Genomic DNA, 26029 nt, shown 5'->3' on the forward strand with positions numbered 1-26029 from the left:
CAAACGATTGGAGTCCCCTGATATACTGTGGGTGAGTGTGGGGAAAAACCCATTGAAACAACCTTCGAGCCCTGATGCTCACATGCTAATAACTATAATGAAGAAAACTGAACTTCAGTTCAGAGATAATTTGGAAGATAATGAAGTAGAAGACCCATCTGTAGGGATTGAAGTGTATTGTTTCAGGAACCAGAGATGGGACATGAAGGTCAGAAAGGGTAAGGGACAGATAATTACTAATAAATACTAATAATTGTAACCAATTCTAGGTATGCTCCAACTAATTGATAAGTTCTCTGTTGTTAAGAAATCTGAAAGGTTTTTAATATATTTCACGTACCCCCTTCAATATTTGAAAGTGTAGTTTTACATCACTTGGAAATGCATCTTTTTCATAACATGGCTTAACAGTTTCATAACCTCAGCTACCTTTTCTAGAGCAGATGACATGGCATTGCAGAAGTAGTTCAGAGTTAAATAAAATAACATTTTTCCTTTTCCAATTTACACATCATTTCAACCATTGCACGCACACACCTGCTGCCTGCCAGTGCTCTTTCTCTGGAAGGCTTCTTTTCTGTAAATGTTCTGGTAACGTCATTAATGAGTTAGATCACCTTGCCCCTTCCACATCTGGAATTCCTGACTTTCCTCCTGGGACACTGAACAGGATTCAGGATGACCTATCTGAAGCACTAGCATTCTACTACAACTGCAAGAGACAATTCTACTTGATGTTCTAAATTTGATTTGGTTAGTATTTGCAAAATATTTCATGGTTTTTCTTTTGTGTGCAATAAAAGAAAGTCTTTTATAATAATAACAATAATAATTGCTTACATTTATATAGTGCTTTACTGGACACTCTACTCAAAGTGCTTTACAGGAGTATGTGTACTCCCAAGTCCTCCTGTGGCTCTGGAAGAGAATATTCAATGGAATACATAAACTGTTGAACAATATTCTGTATGGGGGTATTTTTACTATTTTATCAAATTTGTTTTTACCTGATAATTGAGCCACTCTTTGAGTATTTTGCTGCTTTACAGAGCTCTTCAGCTTGGTGTGCTTTTGATTTTGAATGGCGTTGAGGAAGAGAAAGTCTCGGGAGTGACACCAGTGTGCGATTGAAAATTCCTTCTGAACTTAATGTTGTATAAACAGCACCTTCCACTTCCGCTGTTTCCCAGTGCTGGGGCTCCCAGTCGAAGGAGTGGCCGCGGATGGCTCTGATGAGTGGTGTTCTTGCAGGAGGGGCGAGGTAATGGGGTTGTGTCGGCGCGGGCCGGCTGGTTGGCAGTGAGTTAGTGTGTGTTGTGAGTTGTAGATCAGATGTACCGCTGCGGCAGTGGCCAGCACAGGCCAGCAGTGCTGACAGGAGGCTTACAGGCGGCGTCTTCCGCAGGTTTTGAACGTCTCCACAGGCACTGGGACACGTGGCTCAGACGTGTGCCGCTGCCTCCCAGGGGTGCTGGTTTCTTGTCACCCTGCAGCCCCGGGGCTCCAGTATTCCAGACATTTTATCAAGCTGGTATTATTTAATATATATAGACATCAATTATATAAATAGAATTTGTGTTGTTGTTATAGTATCAACAACAAATGAGGCTAAAACCAGCATTATATATTTTTCACCATCTTAGCATTTTAAATGTATAACCATCGGGAAACCTAATTACCACTGAAAAGAGGCCATTCGGCTCATCTGATCCCTTTGGAATAGAGTAGCGGTCTGGCCCAAGGATCTTTATCCAGCCCTTTTAATTCTTGGGAAGAGCCAGGGCATCGGCTTCAGCAGCATGGCTGGGGAGCTTGTTCCACACTCCCACGGGATGGAAGTGGACTGATAGAGAGTCTTGTTGGTTTCTTAGCCTTTAAGATATAAACTCAATTTAACATTAATCATGGCCATTAAATGGGTTATAAAGTTCAAGGAATCACATCCCTTCAGTGTGGGGCTGATTTCTGTGTGTGCACCCCTTGTCTGTTCCCTTGTCGTTTGTCAGATTCCTTCATCTGAGGAAGACCAGTCTCCTCTCCTCTCTTTTTCTTCCCATCTCTGTCCCAGCACTTTCTTCTGCTTGGAAGTGTTTTAGATCTGGTGCAGCTCAGCTCTGTCAGGTGAGCCATCTGCAGGTCTGAAAGAGTACCCTGTTTCCTCTTGTGCTTCAGTCACTTTTTGCTTGCTTTATCACGTTGAAGCCTCATTCGCGCTCGGCGGTGTCGTCGGGGTCAGAACCTGCGCGCCTCAGGAGTGTGTGTGGCCCAGACGGTTTAGACACTCCCCAGCCTTTCCCACAGTCCCTGTCAGCCCCAGCCGGAGAGCGTCTGACACCACCGGCAGGACTGGGGGGCCCTTTCTTTCAGGTTGCAGTACAAAGCATAGACACGCTTGCTTTTTGTTCCTTAATGTGCTTTTTTCTATTCATCAGCTGTGTAGAGAGAATGAAACAATTCCACAATAATTAAGATATGGATATTGTCACACTGACTGTAATGTGACAGAAATGCCCTTGATGGCCCGTGCTGTTTCCGAGTGTTTCTGTTGTCAGCTCTTCTGTTTTTCTTGAGTTCATGGACTTTTCCTTTCTCCCTTAGAGGCTCAGTGTTGTCCTCTTTTATTTTCTTATGCCTTCAGAATGTCTTAGTGTGTTATGTATTCAAAACCGATCTCTGGATTGTCAAGTATTCCGTGTGTAAACAGGGAAAATCCAATTCAGGCCAAGCAGAAAAATAGTACAGGTACTCCTCGACTTGCATCAATCAGATTTTATTTAAAAAGTTGCCTTCTGCCTCAATCGTGTTCTGCATGTGTTGTGTATCTTCTCTTGTTTGTGCATTGTTCAGAATAATGTCCTGTATGTTTTTGAAGTAGTACTCTTAGTCGGGACTGGAACGTGTTCTAGTGAAAACCAAGCCTGCACTGGCTGTTATGTTCTGTGTTCCAGTGCTTGAATTTCAGTATTATTATTATTATTATTATTATTGTTATTATTAAAGTGCTGGAGCGGTCGTTCCTAATTTCCTCAGAGAGGGGCCTGTGGATGGAGAAGTTCGAGCAGCAGCAGGACTGCAGGTTCACAGGGGTTTCTAGCCCTTAGTAATTAGCAGGGCGAGGGCTTTGAGAGAGGTATCAGCTACTGACACTCCATGTGATAAAAGACAGCGGCCAGTTAAGGAGAGCAGAAGGGTTTGTCTATTTTGCTGGACTGTAGGACTTTGAACAGACGTTCTACAATGTGCTGTGTCTGAGAACTGCAGAACCCGTGGAAAATTCTGTATTGGGATTAAATAAACATTTTGTTCTTGGTACGGTTGAATCTGACTTGCCTGGTGTAAGCATATTCCCTCCTGAATTACATTTCCTAAGAAAAGAAGAGCATGTTTAATGGAGTGAAATTAAAGTGGTGACATTTTATGGTGGCTTTAAATGTGTAATTATCTCCTCCATGTCAGTGGGTCAGTCAAGATGAGGATTTTGTTTCTATTAGACTATTTCAAAACTGCTCAGGTTAGACTGTGCATTTCTGTTTTTCCAGGAGATATCATTTTGATGATTAAAACAGTGATACGGGTGCACAGACAGCATTTAGATGCAGCTTTTATTTAAAACACAAGTTGCTGTCAATTTTTCTGTCTGTTCTAAAATTCAGATTGTAATGAAAAACATGAAACCTTAGTCCTGTGAAAGCGTGAAGATCATAAATTGAATTATTTTTAAAGTAGTAGATACCCAGGAAGTGCTGAGGAAATCTTGAGTTGCAAGCATTGTTTTTTTTTGTCCTGCTCAGATGATTTATATCCTCATTGCTGTTGCAAATCCATTTAGGTAAAAGTAATGACTAATGTAAAAACTAAATCAAAATGTTATGAAAATAAATTTCCTCTTTCAATACTGCACTTAAAATGTGTTTAAGTACACCGTTAAGGAAGAGACATTTCATGACTCGGCAGTTTTCCTCTGTTCTGTTCAAAGCCCACACAGTCTCATTTCTGCAGCCCAGCATGCCATGTGTTGTCTCTAGGGACGCTGGTGTTCAAGTATTTCCATCAGGAGGATTCCCTGGTTTCTTCTGGCCAGCAGTCCCCCGTTGGTTTGGGAGGTTGGAGGGCTCTGTGGTCTAAAGCTTTCTTTGTTGTTGGCCAGTGGTACGGTGATCTAGGGCCATTTGGGGGAACATCAGGCAGTTTCAGTGCGCTGCGTTTCTGTGGGCCTAGCGAGGACTGCAGTCGCGTTCTGGTCTAGAGTCATAGTTGTGTGTTTATCAGTTACAACAGTAATGTGATATCCACTGTGCTGTACGGCCCAGAGCGCTGGCGTGTCATTAAGTCTGACACGAGAATGCCTCCATCCTTCCACTGCGGTGCTGCATCTTCAGGCAAAACAGAATCTCCCAATAGCGAGCTTTCTAGAGAGACCAGAAGCCAGGATATCGTGCCGGATATCAGCGCCTGTCAATTTTGTTGGCTTGGCCATGTTCTGAGAATGAACCCCGATCAGATAGACACCACAAGGCGAAAGAACCTGGAAGGCCTGGAGGTCGATGAGCTGGCCGAGTTCAGTCTCTCTTGGATCGAGCCACAACGTGTTGCCGAGGACGGAGGAAGGAGGAAGGAGCTCTCCGTGGGCCTGTGTGCCACACGAACCGGGTCTGTAGTAGAAATTCAGCGGTCAGCTTTGTTCAGCTTTGTTTCCAGATGCCTGCTGTCCGTTTGTTCCCTTAAACCGATTTGCAAGTTAATAGTTGTAACTAGTAAATAACGCTGAAGCCGCAAGCGCAGGGAACTGCAGGCTGCCTGTGGGATGGTGTTGTGTCACCAGGGGTCCTCTCACCGCCACAGAGCTGTAGCAGGAACGCTCCACGTAGATGAAAACGACGTTCACAGGGGCTTACTGCTGCCAGGGGTGATCTTAGGAGATTAGCAAAAATACAGCAGACTAGACATGGCTGTGTCGTTATCGTTATTAATACTCTGAATTTGAACTCTAGGTAGAACGCTCATTCAAGCCCTGATGTTATCTCTCCCAGAGAAGTGAAACTCTTGAGACCTTCTTTTCACTGGGCATCACCTTCTAGAGTTCCTGAGGGTGGGTGCGTTTTCACTCAGTTTTACAGACGGACTTGTAGCGATCCTCTCAGTGTATAGAGACGAGACGTTTTTGCCATGGATGTGGTACTTTTCAAATTACTGGCATGCAAAAACAAAATCTCAGTTTTTATCATACTTTTCCAAGTCTATACGCAATTGCCAGATGAATGTGTTTCTTGAAAAGATCAACTCAAAATTAGTCAGTCTGCAGTCTTTCAGGGCTAAACTCAATCATGAAGACCTTAAATGGCAATGTTCAAAAATACAGCTTAGTTTTGTTTTAGGGATGACTCTGTATTTTGAGTAATTGGAACTTTCAGTACTAAGCATGTGAAAATGACTGCAGTCACATCTCTCCTGTATTTCAGAATGCTGTAAAAGTGTGAGATGGAATGCCTCAGCATGGTGCTGTTTTTAAGCTTGTAGATTAAATGGAGGGAGAAGAGATCAGTAGATGAATGTGTGATCTGAGGAGGCCCAGTAAGATGGCTGTATACAAGCTGTTCGTAAAGACATCTTGAGCTGGCAGCTTGTTTGTTTAGTATTTGGAGATTTTTATTCTTCTGCGCCGACAGAAAGGTGAATTTAATTGTCCATGGGCTAGTGTGAGCATTTGGAAACGGACTTGGTTCACAGGCTGGTTGTGTTGAAAGCGTAGTGCTGTCTGAGGTATATTAAACACATTTGTTCTGAGCCGAGAAGTTCTTCTGGGACGGGCTCTGGGGGTCAGTCAGTGACAATGTACCTTCTAATACCTGAAGAAGGTAAGTGCTCTCAGCTGACGTCCAGAGGACCTCTGGCTGTTGCATAGGTATGAGTTCAGTGCAGTGTTGAAACGGGCACAAATACATGAGTCTTGCGGTGAAATTCTGATGGAATGTAACTGTCCAAATATGCACTGTGGTTTTACCATTCTGCAGGATTGTGTAGTGCAAATTTATTGCTATTTTTTTCTTCATGGTTATTTAAAGAAACTGTTAAACATTGTTTTTATGATCTTGCAGGATTCTTTTTTTAATCGGTGAGGGAGAAAATAGCTGAGTGTTTCTGGTGGCTTTTTAATGATTCTATGGTGTGTTCTGTGACTCAGTGTTAGCATTCAGTAGTTCTGCATCTGTAATGTCTGCATTCATTTCTGTAGCTACAGACTGGTAGGGTCTGTTTTTTATACTGTGTACCATTTTTAGTGGACTTTCATGCCTGATAAAAACACAAAGGAAAACATACTTCATTTCAGTGTGTTGGTGACTTATAATTTTTAATAACATGGATTGTTTGTGATGCATACATATTAGATGCTAGTTGTATTAACCTATAATTTAATTTACATAAATTCTACATAAGGAGGAATGTGCTAAGAATGTGTGTACTTGGATATCAGTGTGTTAAGACGGGTGATGCCATCGAAGGGGAAGCATTAAGCAGCGCTTAAAACTGAGCACCTCCTGCACGGCTGCCCTTTGGCCTGACAGTGTTGTTCGGGAAAGCTTGACAGGAGTGTATCTGGTGAATATGCTCTCTAAGAATGAAAATCCAGAAATCACAGACTGCTTTTTGGTGGGAGCCTCTCTGAAGCCAGAAGGTGTGAAGCCAGTGAAACACGAGTCCCAACCGGTTATGATCTATTAGGGGCTCCCATATCCTGTCTGTGATTGACAAACAATAGAGTCGACTCGAGTTCTAAACCAGCCGGCATGTACAAAACACGAGTTAGTTACTCCGGCATCTCGGTTTGACTGGGGCTAGAAGCATCAGTTGCCCTTTCATACCACAGTCAACTGCCAGCACGGTCACTTGGGGTAAAAATGTTTGCTGATCTCCAGTTTTATAAATGTTATGGTAAATTATGAGATGCAACAACAGGAATGTTTGCATTACAGCTGTTAACATATTAGTACCTAATTTTGTGGAAAAAAATATATGTAAATTGCAGTTTTCTATCTTTTCATGGTTTTTACTCTCATAAAAGAAAACCTGTGGCGAAGGTGCTTTTTGGTCTGGAAAAGCCTTAGAATTGTCGCTTATTATATCAGTAAAATGTGGGTTTGTGTGTTTGAAATTGAATCTTGTGAAAACCAGAAGTAAAACTGTGTAAACCTGGAATTTAAGTTGAACTTTTTTATATTATTTTACTGCAGTCTCAGTTTCTCAGACCAGTTATTAGATCTCGGTTACCAAAAAAATACGTTGACACTATAGAAAAATTTTACAAATTTCAAACTGAGCACAAATTCTTCCTGCTCACTAGTCACTGTAATGGTGGATGTAATGTGATGGTCTAGTGAATCAGTACAGGTTGTGCAGCAGAAATGCTCCAATGTGATCTACATGTAGAGTTAACAGGTAAGTAGAATTTGTATTTGGCAAAGCTGTCTCAAAGTCGAGAGCAATATTTCTGTTGGATTAAAAGAGATGTGTTCACAAGCCTGCTTGTTTACAGTGTAGTAGGGCCTTTTCACATCACCAGATGTTTTGTTGTCTCATTCTGAATCGCAGAACATGGTGCATACCTGGAAATGTAATGTAAATTAGAGGATTTAGAAGGATCTCTGATTTCTGAGTTAGAAGGATTTACTGAGAAGTTACTGTACATTTTATTTTAATCTTAGTGTGGTTTGAAATGCATTTATCATCGCTGATTCTTTCTAACCCTGAAATATATATATATATGAAAAAAACATTACAGTTCCCCTTTAACTAGATGGAAAACAGACACCGGAGCTCACTGTGAGTAAAAGGAGTGAAACTGAAACACAACAGTTCCATTGTGTGAAGTAGTGGAAGTAGTGCAGAAAAAAACTGGTGGTGATTCAGCCAGTGTGCACGTCGCTGGCTGAACCACCCAGGCACTGCAGAACCCACACGGGCAGGAGCAGCTCAGGGAGCTTTTCTTAGATAATGAAAAGGAGGACTTCTTGGCTGCTGATGACTGACTACAGTATAAGGTCATTGAAAAAAACAGGATGCTGGATTAGAAGACTGAAATTTAAACTTCCCCCTGCTAAGATTTGTGCGCTGTGCTGTAGTTAATTGTGACAAATTGCAAGCCGCAGGTTGCTGCTCCTCTCTCCTGCTCCTGTGTTCACGCCTCTCCAGGGCTCCTCGGGAGGAATCCTGTCTTTCCGAGAGCTGTTTACTGGTGCCGGCGCTGGCCCTCCCCTCGCAGTGTGTGGCCCCCTGGGAGAGCGTCCACGCTGAGGATGCCTTTCAGAGCACGTTGGTATCTGGCAAACTGCAGTGTGAGGAGACTGCATAAGGAGCTGCTCTCGCTGGTTTACTCACGCGGTTGTTTATAGAAACGTACCTTGATCTGACCGCAGATGGGAATTCATTTGAGGAATGCGATATCGGTGAATGACAGCATGTAGCCGGGTCATTCCTTGTTGATTCAACAAGCCATCGCAGTATATACATACATCAGAGGTGGGGGCGAAAATTGCTCCATTACCAAAAGCAGTCTTTGTATGTTCTGCTTTCTATCATTGTGAAATTCTCAGAACTAATTGTTTTATTACTTTCAAATATATGTACTTTTGCCTGTAAGCGACAGGAAAGTGCATTTCACATGGTCTTTCTAAATCCTGTATTGCATTACACCCAGGTGTTGAGAAAGGGGTGTTTTTCAGTTCATGTATTTCCTGTGGTGGTTTCTTTCAATTAATCGTTCTGTAGTTTCTCATTATTTTCCTTCTATACCCATCTACAGTAGGAATGCCCCATATGACTAGGCTGATCAGGCTTTGTCCTGGAGAGCCCCCATCCAGCAGGTGTTACTACAAATGATCAGTTCCCAGCGTATGAAATAGCTGCAGCAATGTGCAGCTGGGCATGTAGGAGTAATTGCAGAGCAGCGTGAGTACAGCGATGTACTGGTGAAGGAGCCTCATGTCTGCTGCTGTGCCCAGCTCCGCTGAAGGCACATCTATGGGCCGGCGGTAATCAGGCCAGTACTTTCAGCTGGCCTGCCACTGGAGTGCGTTTGGGCCTGTACTGTGTGTAAATAGGTTCACATGTGGTGCATTAGTGATAAATTGGTAAAGGTCCGAGCCACATTCTCACATGGGTTTGATTTAGAGTAGGTTTGGCTGGTATATAAATGGATTCACAGGGACGGTTTGTGTTGGGGCTGTTTAAGCAGAATTTCTCCTTGCACAGTGTTGCTTTTTCCAAGTGTTCAGGCCTCACGAACCACCTCAGAGAGGTATGTTGCTTTCCTTTTCCTTGCAAAGCTGAACCTGAGCTGTAGAAACCAGAGAAAGCAGACATAGAAGGTGATGGGGAAATCTTTAAATATTGCAGGTTAAACCTCTGTTCTTGTGAAATAGTGTATCAAGGCTTTTTCCCCTTTGATACGGGCACGTGTGGGAGGTTTGCCTGTTTTGCCTTGGTTTAGTTGTAAATGGAATTGTTGGCTACTGCATACAGATGTCAGCCAACAGGAAGAGTGCAGTTGGTATGAAGTAAGTGTGGTGAAATTAAACACTGGGTAGATGAATTCAAAATTCTAAGCCAGACACTGGAAAGTGAACCTTGACCCCAGACAAACTCGTAATGGCCCACCATCCACAAACAGCCCGGTATCGAGGGAGCAGCATATAGAACTGTTGAACTCTTGCACTGTGAGGAGCCTTCTAAAACACAACCCAATTATACAATGTCATCTAATTTACAAACATGATCAGAGTATTGCTTTGCTAGCGTAATTGGAATAGACGGCCTTGGTACTGTAATATTGTCTGTGAAAAACTTTTTTCCCCCCACATAACTGGTTATATCTCTACCCCAGCATGAAATTGAATCCAGGGTTAGGTGTTCTGACAGTCAGGAGTAAACTGCTGCTGCATGCTTTCTTTTAAGCCTCCCATACAAACTTGTCTGCCACATCCTGTTGCCTATCTGACACTGTTGGATCCACTGAACCGCTGTCTAGTAAAGCGAAGCATATTTACAGTTGTATGAGTATATGATACGTGTGCATTTTAGTGGCTGTGGATATATTTGATTCACATTTTAACACCTTGGTGTTGTTAGTGGTAGCAGTTTATCTGAAGTGACTTCAGCAAGTAATGGAGTTTCATTATACACAACAGAAAAACTGTTAACGTATCGCGAACTGTAAAAGTATTAAAATGCCTGTTGTATTATCTTTCCACAGCCAGTAGAGCTGATTGTTGTTCAGTCACATCCAGGGTGCAGGGAGCAGCACAGAGGCATTGCACTGGATCATCCTTGCCTTTTGCCATTTAAAGTGAAAATAATTTTATTAGAGTTCTTTTCCACTAAATGATTTTAGCAAAAGAGTCTTGCGTGCTGGTTTCTGTTTCTAGGTAAGGGTGTTTGCTGTGACTGTGTTAAGTGGGGAGATGTATGTGCACAGGCGGAGTTCTGTATCTATACAGGTTTATCATACTGCTGGCCCTGGCTATGTGTTCGCACTGGCAGTGCGCGATTGATCATGACAGATTAATTAGCTGCTTCTTCAGTACTGTATTAACCATATTGATGGCGTCTTCAGGCACTATTGTTTGCAGTTGGCTTAAGCAAGAGCTGTGTTTTGATTGATCATTTTAGGTTCCTGAAACAATTGTTTTCCGCTGAAGTAAATAGTCAAATGCACTGAGAGATTTGTCATTGCCAAGTTGAGTGTTGCTTTAATCCTTAAATATAATCACTGCCGTTGGCTATCAAAGAAGGTTGATCGTCACTGGAGACCTGCTACTTTAAAAACAATTCTGGATCAAAAGGACAAAAACAGTATTGTTCCCCACACCTCAAACAATATGTAGTGGAAGACATATTTGCGTGAACAAAATGCAGCGGAAATCTGAGCGCTGCATTCCTCAACAGGAGAGTATTGCAGAGATGGGTTCTTTTTATCCTTTCCTCGCCAATGACCAGAGCCGTGTTCTTTTTGTTCCTGTCTTATTGCGTCTTTTCAATTAGCCCCCGGGACAGAAAATCTAGTCCATATACGAGAGTCTTTGATCGCAGTTAGAAGTATTCCCAGTGTCACACTTGGTTGTTCTCCTGATCTGTATGCCAGATTTTAATTCCAGTAGGTTGGAACTGAGCACCCAGTTTAAGGAATTTCAGTGGAAATACCGGAGGGCCCCCAGTTGTGTATTATTGTGGTAGCATATTTTGATGGGTGAAAACAAGAAAAGCAGGAGAGCTAGAAAGTTGTAGTGCTTCTAGTGTTCTGCAAATTGGCATATGGAATATCTTGCCATAAATAAGATGTGCACTGAAACAAGACATCTGCATGCTGTTTTTTCATAGGGTGATTAGAGATAGGTTTTGTTGGTGGTAATGCCACATCTTGATGCTTCATTAAAACGCATTGTTGTGAGGCTTTTTCACTGAGCCATGTGTTTACTACACAACTTCACACTAATGTTCGTACAGAACAGTCTTTGTTAGCCTCCTGATAGAAAATTTGATTGCTTTGCTTTCCTTTAATCACGCAGAAGCTACTGCAACACACATTTTTTATGAGGATGAGTCAGTGCCAAGGACACTACAGAGATCATGATTACAAAGTGAATTGCAACTTTCAAATTGATCTTACTGCCTTGGCTTCGCTGATTTTAGGTCACGGATGTCACAAAGAAATAAAATACTCTTGTCAATTTCTGCATTGGTTACAGTGAGAAATGTCTTTTTCAAGAAAACGTTTTTTTAACCTGATTGTGGCTTGATGCAGCTACATTATGAATATACTGCCCCAGAAGGAGTATGTGGAAACATTTTTCAAGGAATATAATTTATTTTCATTTCTTAATTTTAGTATGAATTTAAAAAAAACATTACTATTGATTTTCACATTTTTATTTAAATGGATATTTGAAGATCCGTTTATTTAAATTTCAGTATGTTAAGGTGGGAGTGACTCGCTCTTTGCTGAGTAAAAGTCATTTAAATGTTTGTGCGGAGTGTTTAGTTATTTTAAAGGACATTACATTGCAGGAACAGAATGGGTCAAATCTTTTCGTTATCGGGGCAGATGAAAGGATCTGTTCTGCAGATTTCTTTGAATGTCAATGACTGCGCCCTTATAAGTTCCTGTTCAGTTTATTTTAAAGGAGGTGTTCCAGGAAAGCTACTTAACAACCCAGATTCATTTTCTCTAAGCATTTCAAGGCTTACTCTCCTTCAAGGAGACTTATTTTAACGAAGGTTATGTGAAGGTGAAAAGGATGTTTTGTGTATTTTTCAAGCATTGTTCTTCTGGAATGTGCAATTATTGTGTATCCTGAGATCTCTGTGCATCTAAATTTTAACTGTTTAAATGTAGCAACTATATAGACACTTATTGTGTCTGCAAAACCACTCAAAACTCTACCTTTGCAGTTTCTGTGTTCCAGAAAGAAGTCGGGTCTCCTTGGTTAAGGCCTGGTAGGAATGGATCAGTTTCTCTTTTCAAATGATAGTCGGTCAGCTTTCCTTCTGACTGGTTTCTGCAGCATAACCGAGGAGCTTTTGGTGCTTAAGAGATTTTCTTAAGATATAATCAGCTAATTTTGATCAACTCGTGTGTTTAATACGGTTAATTATATGAGCTTGTGCGGGGAACTACAGTAGCTCAAACCATTAACGTCACAGTAGGCTCAGCAGGATTCACCCACTGCAGTTTTACTGCTCCTGTTTCTCGAGCTGTAGTCAAGGCACTGAGGTAATCATTATATGCCCAAGTACATTTAAACTGTAAAGCCTGCAGTGTGTGTGACTAGGCAGGTGTGTATCTATGTTGTTTCTGCTCAGAAGAGCGTGAGAAGATCCCAACAGAGGCCAGTCAGCCCTCTGGCTCATTTTGTTGAGAGCAGAATGTCACCCAGGCCTGAGACAAGGTCTCACCCACACTGTCCGTTACTATACTTTGCTTTGGTACATCGGCCATGTCCATCATTTCGGTTTTGCAGTTGTTCTAAATACACAAACTGCTCTTTCTTTCCCCAAGGGGCCTCCTAGCTGTGGCTCACGTATTTCAGCATGACCCTGCCATGCTGCTCCTGCGTTTTGCTAGTCATCAAGAGCGCTGCTCGCGATATTGTCGGAAGTCTCCCGCTCTTCCCGGGACACGTGTGGCTGGGGACCGTGCGCAGGGCAGCACTGTGCACACCAGACATGGGTGTCAAGCTGACTTTCCACACGCGCCCGGCAGCGCATAACGCACGCATGAAGGAGCAGGTGAAAGACGACGCACGGGTGGTGAAGGAGCTCCCGATACTCGACATGAGAGCGGAGCAGTCCAACCAAACTGTCGAAGCCATTGCCCCTGCTGAAAGATTGGCTTCATAGGCTGGTCATAAGTAAGCTTCCCTGTGTCAGGATTATAGCAGTAACAGTGGAAGCTCTGTTGGCTATATACAGATGAAATATGTGGGACCTTGATTTCATCTTGAAGAAATCATCAGTTTGACTGAAGGAGAGAATAAATATGTATTTCCAGCATGTCCTTTTGGGATAGTAGAGGTATATTCCATGCTGAACAGAGAGGAAAAGAAATACAAAATTTCGGCAGTGGAGCCTTCTTCCACACCCGAAGAAGGCTCCACAGCCGAAACTTTGTATTTCTTTTCCTCTCTTTTCAGCAGGAATAAACCTTTGCTTGTTCCTTTGCAGCTTACGCATGCTGACGCAGCTCCCTGCTGGAACTACATTGTCGGGAAGGTGGCCATTGTATGAGGATGTCTCTTCTGGCTCCTGTTTGGATGATTCTCTGTGCATAGCTGGAGAAAAGTGGAAAAGAACAGCTACTGTAGTGTGTAAGGGCGCACGCAGAAGTCCGCTTCATGAAGCTGACAACTGAACCTCGTGGTTTCCTGCCTGGGTGTGTGTCTCTGCTAACCGTCAAAGTTGTACTGTAGGTAACGTCTATTGCACTTTCACCTGCATATCTAAGATAGTTTGTGGTTTGTAACAGTAAATTTTAAATTTCAACTGCAACACCCCTGTCTTTAAGTTACTGTCAGGAGCTCATTGTCTAGCATTGCCAGCGGATCGATAATGACAGCACAGCAGTTTTCTTCTCCACGTGCCCATTGAAGACCACCGCTTACCCTTCAGCACAGCTCCGCCCTGTGCAGTCTCTCGACAGGGCTGCCCTGATCATTGCCACCGCGTAGCTTGATACACATTTTGAAATATTTGACCATAAAAAAGGATGTTGACAGAAAAAGACAGATGGGTAAGTGCTGGAGTATTTCTAGAGGAAGGATCAAATGCCCTCAGCGTTGCGTGTGAGGGGAGCCCGAGAGCTGAGTGCTGCCACCGTGAGAATCAAAACATGTATGTCCCAGATTTTGTCAAAGTAAAAAGCAAGTCAACACCATACAGCGGTCTAGCTCGTTATCAATAGTAAATTCACCATTTAGTCACTTCATTTGTGTTTTCATAACGTGACACAAACCGTGTTGTTTTGCTGGTGAAATGTGACTACAGTCTCGCGCGAATGAAATGGCAGTGAAAATAAGATTGTGAGAAAAGGTTTTCTTCAATTTTTATTTGAATGGCTGAATTTGAATTCACTGAAATTTGCTTCAGTCATGTTGCAGCAGCCTGTACCAGTGTCATAGCATATATATGTTTGTTTACAGGTCATAGGCACAGACATGCATGTCACAGATCATTGTTAAATCTGAAGCACTGAGATCTCAGAGAATTGATGGTGTATGCTCCTATCTGAAAAAGGCAGCTATTTATTTTGGTGATGAGAAAGTAGAATTAATCAGAATCAACTGCAGTTAAGCGGGCTACACATTGTCTCCTATTCCTTTCCTGTAGGCTGTTTGTGATGAATATTTCCTGCTGCTAAATCCTTTTTCTTATGTCCTGTCTGGCTGTTGCCACAATTACAATTTATTTTAGTTCTCTCAAAATATTGATATGTTTGAAAAGAGGTTCAGTATTTTACATATTTATAGTTGCTTCATACAGACTAGGAAGAAACATGAACTGTTGTGTATATAAATGTGCTGTAAAACAGAATGAGAAGTTGTGCTGTTCATCATTGTGATGAAATTATGTTGTACTGAAATAAGCCTAAACAGGTTTGCACAGAGCCGAGGTCTGATTAGTTCTGCAAGAGAAGGTGTCAGCAGTCAGAAGTGGGACATCATATTGTCTAATTAATAGGCTTCATGTGTTAGGACTGTTACAGATGGGGAAACCAAATTTAGCATCTGAGGTAGAGAGACCGTCTTAGCTGTTAATTTAGTGAGAAGGCTAGAGAAATAGTGTAGCATAACATCTTCAGTTACAAGTCACAGTTTAAGAGAGGTTTTGTGATGCTTGGTAAAAGTGGCCTTAACCCAAAAACAAGAGCATACCAAAAATATATACCGTAGGTGGCCAGCCATAGTCCTGAAAAGCCATATTTCAGTGGGTAACATAGGTCACCTTGAAATCATCAGTTTTTAAAGACTTGGAGCACAAGTCAGTATTTAAAAAACCAAACAATCTGTTGCAGCTCGATCAATACCGAGAGACTCTTGAGAGCGATGGAGGGACCAGAGCAGCTCCAGCACAGCAGTTGTCGCCAGGGTTAAATGGGGCCAGCTCCACCCAAACCACATTCTTAGATCATTTTCTGAATTTTACCATCTGATTTGGGCAGATTTGTTGATTTGGTTACCTGATTTTATAAGAGCTATACCTGCAAAAGTAGTAAAGGCATACATGTTTTTACTGCTCTGCTTGAAACTTGCCAGAGGCTACTTTAAAGCTGTACGATGAACACTCTTATACCCTGAACAGGCTAGTTTTGGCAGATGAAGACCCGGGTGGCTCATGTCTGGTAGTCTGAACTGTTCCTGATGCCCAGCCAGTCTGAGAGCGTTCTCTGGTGCCGAGAGGGTACACATTTAAAATTATAAGAGGATTGTACAGTGGAATCTGGCTTTCATACTTTTCAATACGAGTAATATGAGAGCTTTTCTGATATCGCACAAGCTATTATGAACTGTTTGACTGCAAGTTTGTGCAGGTTGTCTAATCTTTGTGTGACATGGTTTTATTGTACAGTGTATCCAAGGTGTCTCCTGGTTTTACTCGCTGATTGATATATTGATTGTGATTGAAGTAGATATACTGTACAAACAGTACAGTCTCCTGTCTCTTCTGCCTGATTATTACTGTAATTTAGTGGCCTTTTGGTATCACAGCACTGTGTTGTTTGTAGTGTTATTTTTAAACGATTTGATTATTTTGTGCATCTATATTGAAAGACCTTTGAATCAGTTATTCTAAATGAACAGAAGGCACTCTCACTCATTACAATATGCAGTTCCTAAGAAGGTGCCCAGAAGTAGTCCAATTTGATGTTTCTATTCTTTTATGTCTTTCAAGCGATACATGACAAACAAGAGAGCCCAGTGCTAAGCATCGACTTTAGTTTAATAAAAGGTTGTAAACCATTCATCCAATCCAACTGAATAAAAACCCTGCCCATTCGTGACTTATGCATGTTTGCAAGTCGTTCTCTTAAGTGATGTTAAGGGTTAATGTATGAGTGCACAGGAGCCAAAGCACGCATCTCTTGCGATCATCAGCCTCCGATGAAGTACTGAGTCTTGACTGTTGTGGCTCTTATGTGCATAGATGTGTTTGGGCTTCTCTTTGATTATGTCCATTTCCTCTCGGAAACCTGGTGAACTTTGCTTCATAGTTCTGCTGTGAATTAATTACCACTATAGATTTGGCAGGGATAGCTAAATTACAAGAGCTTGAAATGGGTAGAAGAAACGGTTTAGTATTGCAGAAAAGTTTGGGATGTTATACCCTAATGTAATGTCTTCTTCTCCCCCAGGTAGGAGAGAGGTACTCCTCAGTACCTTGGGGTTGTTGGTGAACATCTGAAGGACACCTGGTCACATGGTAAGGAAAGCCCTTTTACATCTCCAGATAAGGCCTCGAGTGTTTTATGTGTGTTCTAATCTGAACAGATGGTGAGTCACCAGTGTTATGGTCACAGGCCCTGGAGCTCTCACGTTTCCTTCAATAAACAGGTTTGGCTGATGACAAGAATAAGCTCATGTAAGATCTGAGTTGGTTTCACCTTGCAGCATTCCCCCCCCCTTTTCACATGTATCCAATCTAGATGCATTTCACTCCAGATGGGTGTTTTTTTTGCTGTAAAAACACCAAAACTACCATGAAAAGGAAAAGCGACTGTCTAACTTCCTGCCATTATGAGCTCAGCGCCGTTCGAATGTGCGTGTTCTTTGCTGCTCGGTTGCCATGCTTTGAAGCCTTGCTCCTCACTTGTCTGAAAGAACTGCATGGTAACGCTCCCTCCCGCCATGTCCAGCAGCAGCGTGTCGCAGAGAAGCCCCGAGTCTCGGCTCGGAGCAGCTGTTGCAGCTCGCTGGTGTGCGCTCTGGGGCCGGGCCAGTCCGAGCCGCTAGCTCTTAGAGGTGGATTACAATAACGGCATTGTTATTCGATCTCTCTCCTGCAGTCCGCTTGCCTACCTGTGCGCAACAGGGTGGCGTGACTGTGGAGCTCCAGGACATGGGCTCTCAGTGATTCACCAAGGTGGCAGTTTGAATGACACTGACTCGAGGAGATGAATGTTTAAAATTGAAGCGCAGCAGTGCATCTCGGTAGTGATAAATCAGTACTTTTGTGGGGAGAAATGAAAGAAGCTGATTACACCTGGTGAGAGGAGAAAGTGAAATATAGCCGTGTTTTTACATTTTATTTGTTGGTCTGCACCAAGTGAAAGATGAAAAAATATTTTTTGCGTCATTGCATTGGTTTGGCAGTTAGCTAAACTACTGCCTCACAGCTCTTGGAAATGAGTTTGGTTCCAGGCTGGGGAACCTTCTGTGCAGACAGTTACCACTCACTTCCCAAAGATCAGGTTAGGTGTGATTGGCAGCTCTAAACAGTCGCATTTTAGTTGGCCAGTGCCAGTGGCTTTTGAATATTTTGGATCCCATGTTGTAACAACCAGATGACTAATAAAACAGTACAAATAGTCCACCAGTTACTAATCAGCTCCTCATAAACGCATCTAAATAATCAAATCATAGTTACATGAAGCTAATTTTGACTTGCACCGTTGATCTCTGGATTGTTGTATAATCTGCAAGGATTTCTGAGGACATTGGAGTGACAATAGAGATGCTCAAAACATGTAGTGCTGGGCCTATTACAGATCGGTATATATGTCTCGTTACAAAATCGGTGAAGGAAAAAGAAGGATTTTAATTTACTGCCATGACAAAAGGCATTACAAAGGATTTGAAATCTTATTTCTGTGTTACTGTGTGATGCCAAGACAAACATTTTTTTCTCCATATTTTTGTCCTTAAAATACTTCCTAAGGAAGGCATTCAGTTGTGTGTGTTAGGTTACCCAGCCTTTAACCCAAGAGAAACGAAACTTTCCTTTCAAGATCCAAAAGGAAACACAGATCAGATGTCAAGTTAGTGTTTCCCTTGCAACTCCACCCTATCCTTGGGAAAGCAAAAGATGGGATTTTTGAAATACTAATACCCTGGTCTTTTTTGCCATTTCTTCTGATCTTAAGAAAGAATGGTGGTGGATGGTAATGCGGTCTGTGCAGAAATGACAGCTTCTGATTTAAGCCATTGTTCAAATTCAGGCTAAAGTAGCTTAATAAGGTTTCGTATTTTACTGGACTTAATTTTCAAAATTAAATTGCGATTTTTTAAAGGGATGTTTGTCATTATCATCTGCAGTTCTGCTGCAGAAGGAGTCATAATTGCCCCACTGAGAAGAATAGTCTATTAAAGAAGAGCTGAGAGTGCCTGCAGAGCAGTAGCTATTTTGTCTGTTGAAATTGCCACATGCCACATGAATGACCAAAATATAGATAGACGATCATGTAAATAGACAGAAAATGTTTATTGATGATATCTGCTGCATAGTCATCAGGCTTCATTTAAAAAGAAAATCTAGTCAATTTTACACATGGCTATCATTTCTGCATGTATTTTTATGGATTAGATTCCCTTAATGATTTTTGTGCATTAATTATGATGAAACCCGGCTGTGAATATCCATTGTTGGACACAAAAAGCATGTATGTATTACAGTGCTTTTAACATTTTGTGTGAATTAGAAACTGTTGTAGCACATATTTTAAGAAATGATAAACGGGCATTTAGGAAATGCATTCTTGAGTTTTATTGCCCACGTATCCAGTAGTTCCTGAGCCTCCCTTTCACCCTGTTAACCAGGAATAAAATCTATTAATGCCAGACTAAAAATGGCATCCATTTCTTAACCTTATAAATAAGTAAATTGATCTGTACAGTAATATCTGGCTTAAAAATGATCTAATTAGGTGATCGATTAGTAATACAAAAAATGTACAGAAAGGCAATTATACTTGTGGTATTGCAGTAACGGGCATTTTGTAAGCTTGTGCAGAAAACTTTTACAGCTGATTTGTAAAAATTTAGATTAGCCTGTAGTAGTTTTTTTCAAAGAAACTAACAAAAAGAAGAGACTGTTTTTATGTCACTGTCTTTTGGGAACTTAGGTAACGACCTCAGAGCGTTACGTGCTTAGGCTGCAATCCAGTCACGTTTCTAGTGTCGCATTTTCTTCCTGTTCCTTATCAGTTTTTTTGTCAGATTATCTGTGTGAGGTGAACCCTGGGGGTTCCCAGCTATTGTTTTTTGACTTGTTCACTATGGTTACTCAACTGTTTTGTTTTACGAGAATATCAACATTCAGCTGCAGTTTCTGTTGGTGTTTACAGTCTTTCAGGCACTGTACTGGTTTGCTGCAAGAGGACCCGTTTTCCTTTGTCGTAACGCTTTGACATTACATGCTGTGCAGAAAAGAGATTATTTGTTTGATTTGACAAGAAAAGGTCAAGTTTTCTGTAGACAAGTAATTTGTTACAGTTTATCCAGTCAGTTACAAAAAAAGGCAAGTTCTAAAAATCAAAATTTGTTTTGTGCACACATTCTGTGATGTGCACCTTATTGAGGTCTTAATACAGGTGTGGCTCTGTGAATGAGGCTTACTGGCATCAATCGGGTTCACCCATGTCTGCTCATATTTGCATACTGTGAAAAAACTGTTGGCATAGCTTCAGATTGTCTGTGATATCAGAATGTCTGTGAGAGACCTAGATCTGACATGCTGAAATTCAATCCAATGTAGTATTACCTGCAAAGAGAAAAATACACCAAGTCTAATATTGGAGAATATGTGACAAGAACCTAAATCCTAGGGCTTTTCACATATTACCAGACAGGATGGAGAAAGCATTGAATTAGTTTCGTGAAAGAGAAATAGAAAATTGTATACCATTATGATCAAGGATAATACAAGTCTTTCAAGTCTAAATTATCTGATTTGGATTCTGGGTATTTGCCCCCCTGGATTTGTATGTATTTTCTTGTGCTCAGAGACTTCATTCAGGGCTGTTTCTACGTGGTGTTCAGTTTACAGGAATATGGCAACCCTGTCATCTGGGAGAGATGACTGTATGTTAATATAGTCAAGGTGATACCAGGTTAAAGGCCATATGCTAAAGGAGAGAGTTTATTTTTATCTTACAGTGAACACATTTCTGGGTTATGGTGCCTTTTAAGAGCAAGCTGTCACTATGAGTTATCTATATGTATATGTGGAGAGAGTCATTATTGCTATAGTATATGTCAGAATTTAATGTGCTAGTATTTTTTTAAAACAAAAGCTGGACCATTCTCTTCTTAGACTCTCCATTTGGAGTGAGCAAAACAGTTTTGCCATCCTACATAACAGATTTATAACCTTTGAGCTGCTTTTTTCCACCTTCCAAGTATTTTGTTTAATGTGGGTGAAAGGTATAGACCGAAGCTAAAAATCCATTATAGCCCTGGGCTTCAATGAGTTTTTCACTGTGACTAATCTCATAGGGAATATACTTCTGATACAGTACTAGCAGTGTCAATAGTAATCATCCTTAAACTTTGGAATTCCACAGAGAATCTGAAAACTGACCTTGTATTACATAGTTCAGGTGGGGAGCTGCGTCAGCATGTGTAGGCTGCAAAGGAACAAGTAGTAGGTTTATTCCAAGCTGAAAGGAGAAGAAAACGCATTTCGAGCCCTCGTCAGGTGTCAGCGTATGTTGTCCATATGCTGCCTCCATAATGATTGCCTTACCTATGTTTCTGTAGATGCACAATTTCAAAAACAAAAGCAAAAAGGGAGTTTAATTGATTTTAAAGTTCATTTGTATGAGGTAGATAAGCCTACCTCCTGAAAGAACACAGGACATTTTTAGAACGAGAGGAGCCCTTTTGGCCTATCTGGTATTTTTTAACAGATATTTCAGGTTTTGTGGCAGAGGACGTCAGTGTCAGGACAGGCAACCAAAAAATTAAAAAAATTGTTTTGTAGAGTTCCAGGACGCATTTTTCAATAACAAATGTGCCGATTTTTCAGAGCTGATCTGATATTTTGAATTTAATGATGTCAGAAGCTGAACATGTTTCAGGCACTGAAGAGGCCCTTTCTCTTGTGTGGAGTCATGTGTACAGTACAGTCTGTCCTGAGCTCTTCTGCAGGCTGCAAGGCCGGTCAGGTTTGTGTTTTAAACTGAGAGTCTGGATTGGTTCCCATTAATAAAATAAAGTGCAGTCTTTCAGCCTTCGACCCGAGTCGAGCAGCTGTTTGTCCCTGGATTAGGATGGATGGGGAACAGCTAACGGGTTGTGACCTGGGCACTGGTTGCACGTGTTGCCAAGAGGGTAGCAGTGCAATATGATCATCTGTTTACATGGCAGGCTGTGTGCTGTACCTTTGGCGTTGAAGCATGCTAGCTGTTAGCAAATCCGTCTGACTTCTCTTTGACATTTCTACAGTATGTTGCCTTTAATCTTAACCACTGTCCACGTCAGCAACATTTTTGATTTAATGCCATCTGTTTTCCCTGTTGCCTTGACTCGCCAACAGCTAAAAATATTGTTTAAGAATCTATTTATTTTGTGTAGTTTTGCATTACTCCTGGAGATTTGAGATCCTAGAATGTTCTGACTAAAAGGTAAAGTAGGTGACGGCATTATTAGATTTACGCCTTCTACAGATTCTCATCTTAGTAGTGAAAGAGCTGGACGGTTTCCATTGCACATTTTAGTCAGTTTCTATGGCCGGGTGGGTGACATTCACATTATTTGTATAGAACACAGTTAGGAATGAAGTTCCAGGTTCAGTATATCCGGGCCAGAAACTGCTTGGCCAGGGTCAAGTTAGCACTTAAGAATAGACACCTGCCTTATTTGTGTTGCAAATCACGAGAATGAAAGCTCAACTTGATTTAGTTTCGTTTCAAAGGGCTGCTGTTAAGGATATCCATTTAGCAGGTGCAGCTTTACAAAGAAATCTTAGATCTGCAGAAGATTGTGTTGTAGGATGGCCCAGATTTAAAGGAAGTGGCAGATATCCCAGGCCACCATGTCCACCAGAAAGACATGTTTGTAAGCCTAACTTTGCAGAGTAAAAGGGGCCACTGAAACGTGCAATTACCCCGAAACGGATGTCCTTACTTGGTCATCTTTTATCAGTTTAACTGTCTGCTTCCAAAATAATGAATCTCGCAGTAGTGCTGTGTTCAGTGCTGCCAGGAAAATGAGCTCCTTCAGGTGCTCCGAGTGTGATAAGGCTGCCATGTGCAGATGACTTAATGATGCATTGTAACTGGAATGGGAACAGCGGTGGTGAAGCTCAGTCTGTAGGCTGGCATTCATAAGAAGAATCTTTTATTAAGCCTTCACAGGGTAAAGGGTTAGTCTCTAATACTGTGCCAAAACTGGGAACACAGTTAAAAATGTAAGAGTAATTTATTAAGTTTATAATTTGTGTCTTGTCTGATGCAGGACACTGTCAATTAGAATAACAAATTAGTCACAAGATCAAAACTTATGCTTTAACTATGCTACATTTTGAGTAAAATGTGGATATAAATGTTTATTTTTCAGATTTATTTCAGAATTGTGTGCCACTTCACAAGATCTTTTTGTAGACCTTTATGAAACTTTTTATGTATTCAGAAAAGACATTAGTGTTAATATATGAAAATATATAGGCCACATAATGTACCTTGAATAAATGTAAATAGAGTTTTTACAAAAATACTGGTAATCCTTGAGTTACACAGCTCTTGTCTTCCTAACAAATGGTGTGTAAAATAAAAATGAATTTCCCTTAAGAATGCCTGTATATTGGGTGGGTGTGTGTGTGTTCTGAGTCCTCTCTCTGACAGATGGCTGAACCCCCTAATAAGTTACACACTTATTCACGAGTGATGTTTATATAGTTGTCCTGCAGGTCCCTTTCAGACTGGTGTTGATGTGACACCTGAAGGGAGGAGTGTTGTCAGCAGTGGAAAATGCGGCCGTCATGCGTCGCCAACGGGCGCCCTTCCTTTGCACCAGTGGCATAGCAGTGGCAGTAATGCTTGTCAAACGAGTGTAACAATCACACGTTTTTATGGTTTGCTGAAAATTGCGTCATCCTAATGAGTACTCCTAATTTAAACCCTACTTTTAGAAAGAAACCAGAGTATCAGCATGGCTGGGTAGCGTTCCCCATATTTGCACAGCTTTTTTGTGAAGAAGTACCTGCTGTTTTCAGTTCGGTTGGTTCCGAAGAATGCCACTGGGTTGACTTTCTCTCTGCCTTTGGTTTTAAATGAGTTCTCCACATTGCCCAGAAGACTTAGTCTTTTTCGTAAGTGTGTTTCCAAGGTCATTGCTTCCCATTTTATATTCCTGGTTTGGTTTTCCTGCCTGCATGTCACACTGATGCCGATGTTTCTCTCTTCCGTGCTTTTAGCAGGAGTTGAAAAGAGTGCTCCGCGTGCAGGGGATTGAAAGTCAGTAAAAAACCACCTTGATTAAAAACTGAACGTTCCGTTAGAAAACTGGGGAAAAAGTGTGAAGCCCACATGAACACTGCACAGTTGGAAATGGGGGCTGACTGCAAATTGCAGTCAATGTTTTTCACTTTGAAATTGAAAAGAAAGCTGGATGTGCCAAAATATTACCATTCTGTTTAAAAAAGAAGATGTGAGAAATTCACTCCAGTTTTTCATCCTCACATTAGAAAGGGTGAATGCTAGGTGTGGCACTTTTATTAATTATTGATGCTCTTGGTGTGTTATTTTTCACAGTCGTTACAATATCGCAATACTTTAAAACTGTTTACTGATGTTTTTGTGAATGTGACCATGGACGTGATGGCAGAGAGTTTAAACTCATTGATACAAGAAGCAGCCTCTGTTTTACTAGTGAAAAGGCACGAAACGTTTTTAGGTGCGAATCTCAGATGGAATGGACTGTAAAGGAATCTTATTGTGCCGTCTTATACCTACTCAATGCAAAATTGATGTGTAGCAGAGATATGAGGATTACTTGAGTTCCTGAAGGTTTCTTTAATATTCCAGTTTTTTATGATTAGTAAGATGTAGCTGCCATTTAATGTTTTGCTTATTCTCACTGGATGCTGCATTAGGTTTACTTTATCTTTTGTCTTTACAGGTGCTCAGACTTTTGGACAGTACCCTTGTTAAACCTTTGTGTTGTGGAAACCTCAGAGCTAATACTGTGGTAAGATTTAAACTGAATATTTTCCATTAGAACTGGTAAAATTATAAAAATCTTTTGGCAGTAAAGAATGTCTCACTGTAAAGTGTCTGCTCCCCTGTTTATTGTTACTCCCTGTTTAGCTCTGGTGTAAATGAATATAATAAGAACTGTCTAAATAGGTTTGGCATTGATTGGAAATAAAAGCTGAAATAAGAGTATGACTAGTTGTTTAGAGAAACAGAGTAATGAAGGCTTTATTTTTGTTACAGAAATGAAGTCATGTTCTGTTCTTGTGCTCATGTATATGGGGTGAATGCACAGGCCTGTTCTTCAAGTGCCTCATGAAAGCAGACTTTCCCCAGCCATTTCAGATAACAATCTCTTTATTTATATAACCTGTGCGTTACCCTGCATATACCTTACTGATCAGCCGAGGAAAAGAGTATGCACCTTTTTAATTTTCCCATTTTCTTATATATTCAGTAATTTAGATGTTTTGTTTTGGTTACTAAAAATCAGTCTTCAAACAGCAGGCAGATTTCTCTTTGAGCTCCTGACTTTGTGAAGGATTAAAGCAAATTTATTATTGATTGTTCTGTCAGTTTGGCAGCCAGGAAATCCTTGTTAAACCCCTTTCCAGCCACCATCCTGTTGGCCACAAGGAGTTTTTAATCTCCCTCTAGCAGCTTAAATACTAAAATTTGTAATGGCTAATCTATGGTGACATCAAATCTATAGGTTTTCCCTGGTCCGTTGACTCCTAACAGAGCTGTCTCCAAAGCACAAACTCACCAGCAGTGTTCATAGGCATATGCAGTTCAAATAAATATTAGTGTTGTTGAAGCATATTTGATGTACAAAACCAATTTTTGCCTCTTCAAAATACATTTATAGCATTTTTGTCCACATTGAGCAGTTGAGGATAAGGTTTCATGCAGCTTTTAACAATCCATCTGAGCACTTAAATGTGTGAGTGATGACCAAACATAATATTGTGGGTAGTTGCTATGTCTAGTGGGATTAATGTTTCAGGGAATAAAAGCACTTTTCTCCCCTAGCCATATAAGAAATATTTTAATACATTGGAAAACTAGATAGAGATGTCTGGTAGTAATAGGAAATGTTCTGTGACATTCTGTAGAATTTGAAGAATACGGCTGCCTTTTTTGCCTCTGACATTTTGTTTCTGTTTTATGGGCTGTTTAGTTGAATGTGTGGATGAAAGCCTTAAGCAGGCAAATGTTTTAGTTCGAGCTGTTTAAGGGATGTTTACAGATTATAACAACAATAATGGAAAGGTCAGTGTTCTTAAGAAATAGAGACATGCCTTTGCTCATTTATTAATTGGAACAATTTCCCACAACTCTCAGAGGACAAAGACT

The 26029-nt window shown here is 41.1% G+C and overlaps 1 protein-coding gene across 4 annotated transcripts in view; it reads left to right on the plus strand.

Annotated features, from left to right (window-relative positions):
• tbl1xr1a (TBL1X/Y related 1a) overlaps positions 1–26029 on the plus strand; it is a 61210-nt gene that overhangs the window by 17078 nt on the left and 18103 nt on the right. For all 4 annotated transcript variants that reach the window (XM_088621656.1, XM_088621658.1, XM_088621659.1 and 1 more), the window contains exons 2-3: positions 16898–16965; positions 24600–24668. The gene's annotated coding sequence lies outside the window, so the exon portion shown is untranslated. The remainder of the gene's footprint in view (positions 1–16897; positions 16966–24599; positions 24669–26029) is intronic.

The sequence above is a fragment of the Lepisosteus platostomus genome, chromosome 2, assembly GCF_059453375.1.
Source record: "Lepisosteus platostomus isolate fLepPlt1 chromosome 2, fLepPlt1.hap1, whole genome shotgun sequence".
In the NCBI taxonomy this organism is placed as follows: domain Eukaryota; kingdom Metazoa; phylum Chordata; class Actinopteri; order Semionotiformes; family Lepisosteidae; genus Lepisosteus; species Lepisosteus platostomus.